This window comes from Lactuca sativa, chromosome 1 (assembly GCF_002870075.4).
Source record: "Lactuca sativa cultivar Salinas chromosome 1, Lsat_Salinas_v11, whole genome shotgun sequence".
Lineage (NCBI taxonomy): Eukaryota > Viridiplantae > Streptophyta > Magnoliopsida > Asterales > Asteraceae > Lactuca > Lactuca sativa.
The window spans coordinates 60,453,229-60,459,228 of record NC_056623.2 but is presented as its reverse complement, the minus strand read 5'-3'; positions in this window follow the sequence as shown (position 1 = coordinate 60,459,228).

The window sequence follows — 6,000 nt, the reverse complement described above, 5'->3', positions numbered from 1 at the left end:
GACAAAAATGGAGCTCGTATGCAAAAGTTACGGACGAAGCTTAGAGACTACTTTACTATAAAACTCTTATAAATACAAGGGTGAACTCCTCATATTTTCTTCACACCATAAGCCTCTCTTTCTCTCTCTAACTTCTCTCTAGCCTCCCTAAACCCCTCCCAAGTCTAGGGAACCTCCCTATCACGAGAAGAAAGCCCCGGAGCGCCCGACGGCTCCGAGAAGAAAAGCTTTCGGCTCGGAAACGCTGCTCTAGCGAAGCCCGGTTTTTAATAAAAACCCATTGTAAGTGAGTTACGCCTATACTATATTTAATATAGCTTTTATTTAATTATAGTAACATTATTAGGACCTTAAAATAATTATTTGGGCTATTATTATGAGTTATATTGAGTGTTATTTAACGTTTATATGATAGTAATAATAGCTAGACTATTAATTAGTCGCGATTAACGTTAAAACTAAACTCTAGTGGTATTAATACAAGGTTTTGGTCAAGGAAAAATTGTTTTAAGAAGTAACGAAGAGCTGTCCGAGTGCCGAGTCACCACCTTACCAGGTGAGTGCATAGTTACTTTCAGCTTACACATAGATATGAAGTATTTTATCTAAATTACGTGTTGTGTGTGTATATTATCTGTATACTTGCTATCTATGCTGGATGAACGATTTATACATGTTTTCAATGATTTAAACTGTATATGTATTTTATATCTACGAAAATGTTGGGGTAAAACATGGGTAGATGTATTAGTTGCTGTGTGATAAAATGAAATAATGAGAGGCCTCGTTATAACTGTTCTTGATGATCTAGTCATCTAGCGGAGTATAGATGACGACCACGGACTATTCTAGACAGTCCAGTGGAACACTAGCAGGCTCGCAACCTGTAGGTGTTTATTTGAACTGTGTGTTTATTCGAACTGTGTGTTCATTCGAACTGTGTGAACTGTGTGCTCACCAGGTACACTCCATCCCAATGATAGTCCTTTGACTAAGTCCCTTGTGTTAGATGTTTTAGGGACGTAATGTGAGGATAACGGAATGGGTAATTGGGTTGATTGCTTGATGATTAAAAATAATAACTATATTATTGTGGGTTGAAAACCCTATGTGCTCACCAGGTTTCCCAACCTGACCCACTCAGTTTATTCATATCACAGGTGACGATATGAAGTGACATTACACTGAGAGATTTAAAGAGATGTAGATCACTAGTGTAAATAATTGTAAGTTCTGTTTATGCTTATGTTTTTGTATTAGCGATGACATCCCAAACGTTTTAAAATGAAATAAATACGTTTCTTCGAAAATGTTTTAATAACGTATTTACCATGTTTTTCTGGGAACAAATTCCGCAACATTTTTATAAAATGAAGTACTCTGATTTTTATAAAGCATAAACAAAACCGGTCTTTTCTGGCCGTGATTTTGGGGATGTCACAATATATATATATATATATATATATATATATATATATATATATATATATATATATATATATATATATATATATATATATATATATATATATATATATAAGATTTAAAAGGCTTAGGACTGATAACCCACTTTGGTTCCTTTTCCTTGTTTGGATGTGGGATTATAAGCATCAGTTATTTGTTTGAATGTTACTTAAATTTTACTTATATATATATATATATTTCTATATGTATACAAGTATAAAAGTTAGTTCTTTAAGTTTCAATTACCCTTTGTAACATGTTGAGCAAGGGGTTACATTCATGAATACTCGATAGCAAATCAGAAAGTACATATAAATTATAATAGGTATAATTTATGATTCACAGAACATTTATTCATGATTCAAGTATACTAAAGTACATTGTTTTACAAGAACAAAGGTTTGATTCAAAACTATTCAAGGGTATACATCTTTCAAATACATGTTAAGAATACTAATTCAAGAACATCCTATTAATCCTTTATTTTCAGAATGATTGGGATTTCATAACTATTATACATGTAACACTTATTTGTATTTTATGAGTAATCTGAAACAAGTTGTTTAATTCATTTAAACAATATAGTAAAGTCCTAACATTATAACCAGAATCTCCAGTCGGGGATCGAAACAATGTGTGTATAGATCTATATTGGGATTGACAACCCCGCACTCAGACTGCTAGCTACAGTCAGGCATGCATGCCTACGAGTAACAATTGTTATCAACAGTTTTCATCGGACACATAGCACTGGGTCAGTCCATCTAGTCAGTATGGTTATAATAACTCATATAAAAGATATTAACAATACGTTAGTGTATAACTAAACTTATGTACATTTTCAAAGTACTAGTTTACAAGATACAATTTACAGTATTACATTACAGTTTATAATAACAGTTGATGAAACCAGATACACTCTTAGATAGAAGTTTACAAAAGGATTACAAAAACAGAACATTAGTTTACAAATCGTTCAGTTTTATGTAACTAAAACTACTTTTCACATACAACAAAAGGATATAGGATTTTTTGGAACAGTTTATAAATACAAGAAACAGGAAACATTCTTTCAAACATAAATACTTATGCACTCACTCAACTTTATGTTGATACTCTCTTTTCAAATTACTTGTATTCTCAGGAAACCAGTAGACAGGTACTCCTCGTGCTTTTGAGAAGATGGAGCTATTTATGTCTTGTCTTCTTCTTTTGTATAACTATTTGGTTTCAGTATACAATGATGAAACATATGTAAATACTTATACCTTTTAAATACAGTGGTTGTTTGTACTCTGATTACTATAATGCATGTGTTGTGATACTACAAATGAAGTCCTCCACCCCCGGACGTTTCCGCCGTCTGGTTTGAGGGTGTGACAGATTAGTAGATCTGAAGATGATGTCATCAACATAAATTTGTACGATCATCAAGTGGTCACCCTCCTTCTTGCGAAAGAAGGTTGGGTCAACTTAACCTTGCTTGAATTTGGACATTTTAAGAAAACGATTTAGTGTTTCATACCAGGCTCTTGGAGCTTGCTCTAAACCGTAAACTGCTTTGTCAAGAATATAACAGTGGTTGGGATATTTTTCATTTACAAATCCAGGTGGTTGGTCGACATAAATGGTCTCTTCCAGTTCGCCATTTAAGAATGCACATTTCATATCCATTTGAAAAACGTCAAAATTTTTGTGTGATGCATATACCAAGAAGATGCAAACAGATTCCAACCTTGCAACGGGTGTGAAGGTCTCTTCGTAGTCAATCCCTTATTCCTAACAATAACCTTTGACCATAAGCCTTGCTTTGTTCCTGATCACATTCCCTTCTTTATCCACTTTATTCCGAAACACCCATTTTAAACCAACAACCGATGCATCTGGGGGAGTTGGAATCCGTCTCCAAACTTTGTTTCGTTCGAACTTGTTGAGTTCATCTTGCATCGCTTGCACCCATTCAGAATGATCGAGAGCAGTGTTGACAGTTTTGGGTTCAATCTTGGATACAAATGAATTAAACATACAAAATTCAACTTTGGAGAATAATGTAGTTTTCTTCGCTTTCAGTTGAGAACGAGTAAGGACACCTGCAGAGGATTCACCAATAACTTGGGCTTTTTGGTAATCTCTTGTCCATTTGGTCATAGGAGGATAATTTGGATCTAAGGATGGATTTAGCTCATCATTTACTTCCTCGAATTCAGATAGAACAGATTGAGCATCCGAGTCATCATTTTCTTCTTTATTCTCCCCCTCGAATGATGCGAACTCGTTGACCTCAGGAATTGAATCATCTCCTGCGAATGGAGGTTTGTGGGTCATAGTTGGTGGGGAGCAATCTCCGTCAGAAGGAGGCTCAATAGAAATGGGTGATGCAAAACTCTCCCCCTGCAGAGAAGCATTCATGGTTAGAGGTGTAGCATCCTCCCCCATGGAATTATGTGTTAGATCCAGAATTCTCCCCTTGGAAAGTAGTGCGCATGTTTTGAGGGTCATTTGCAGTGGATGGCTGTTGAGGCATATCTTTCACAGCATCATCGATAATCTTCTTAAGTTCGTCGACTTTATTATCCGCTGCCTTAGTTTCAGATGTGATAGCTTTCTCAGGTTCATCAAAGAGTAACATGAAATCTTCATAAAGGTTGGACATAGGAATAACGGCTGGACAAGGTTTAGGAAAGATTTCGTTGATCTGACTTTCATTCGACTGAATTCGCTTTAGATAATTGTCGTCAAACGTGACATAGTAGGTTTCTTCTATCTTCTTTGAGCGTTTGTTGAGAAACCTATATGCCTGCTTTTACATCGAACTTGTTCCGTTGTTCTTTGGAATTGAAGATGAAACACCTAGAGCCAAAAACATGGAAAAAAATTAACGTTAGGTTTTCCATTATTTATGATTTCATAAGGAGTTATTAAGAATCGCTTATTTAGGACGGATCGATTTTGGGTAAAGCAAGTGGTAGCTATCGTATCAGCCCATAAGTAGAGTGGCAGACATGCGAACATTAGCATGGTTCGTGCGACTTCACATAAGGAACAATTTCGTCTTTCAACTACGCCATTCTGTTGTGGAGTGTAGGGAGCAGAGAAGTTGTGAGTGACTCCCTTTTCAGCGAGAAATTCTTCAAACACTTGGTTTTTGAATTCTAGCCCGTTGTTGTTGCTAACGTTGCGAACTAGCTTTCGCAGTTAAAGTTCGATTTGCTTGATAAAGTCCTTGAGCTTTGGCGTTGCTTCATATTTCTGCTTAAGAAATAACACACAGATGAATTGTGAAAAATCATTGACAATTACTAGAATATACTTACTACCACCAACGCTTTCAATAGCAGAAGGTCTGCAAAGTTCGATTTGTAGAAGTTCCAAAGGTTCGATGACTTTCGTGTTAACAATAGTAGAATAAAATTTTCTTCTTTTCTTTCCCATCTCACATGTTGCACACAAATGATCCTTTTAGAATTTCAATAGAGGAAGTCCTCGCACATGATCACCAAGAACGAGCTTGTTGATGTCTTTGAAGTTTAAGTGTGAAAGACGCCTATGCCATAACTAGCTTTCATCTGAGTGAGCTTTTGTAAGGAAGCAAATGGCAGGCTTTCCTCGTATTGTGTTTAGATTCATTAGATACATTTCATCCTTTCGTTGTGATTTCAGAAGAACGGTCTTGGATTTATTTTTCAATGATTTCTGATCCTTCATCATCCAATGATACTTTCAATCCGGTTCCTACAACCAAATGCGAGACACTGATTAAGTTGTACTGTAAGCCTTTAACATAAGCCACTTTACGAATAGAAAACTCCCCATTCGTTATCATGTCGTAGCCTTTTATTTTGCCAAAAGAATTATTCCCGTATTTTACACTGCCGCCATCCGTGAGAGCCCTGAACTCTCGTAGTTCCTCCTTTCTTCCTGTCATGTGACGCGAACAGCCACTATCGATGTATCGTTCAGTGTCAAACTGTTTGTCACGAATAACCTGCAAAAATTTAAGCAGATTTAGGAAACAAAAGTTTCTTGGGTCCTTGTGAGCCTGTCATAGAACTAGGAAAAGTAATATTAAGATCAACCATATTTGTTCGTTTTATAAGAGTGGTTTCATCTTTTTGTTTGATGGTGAAAACTTTGATTTTGTTATCTTTTGAGTTAGTTTCTTTTGAATCAGAAGTTTTATTCTTGTTATTAGCTTGATTCTTGACGAGCTTCTTTTCAGCTTCCTTAGGGTCAACATTTGTTTTCTTAGTTGGAGCTTTCGGGTCCGAAAAAAGCTTTCCCTTGCCTTTGATGTTATTAGTCGTTGACTTCGTGAATTGAGATTGACAAGGCTTTGGTTTCTCTATTTGTCGCTTTGTGAAGAAGGGTTTTGGAGTCCCTTTTGGCTGAGAGTCCCTTGGACTATGAGAATAACAATGCAAACACTGATTGGAGTTCATTTGCGAAGGAGCATTCACTTTGTGATTCATTCTCCTCTCATAGAGAACATAATCTGAATTTTGGGATTGCCAAAATTGTTTCCTTTCATTGAGATTT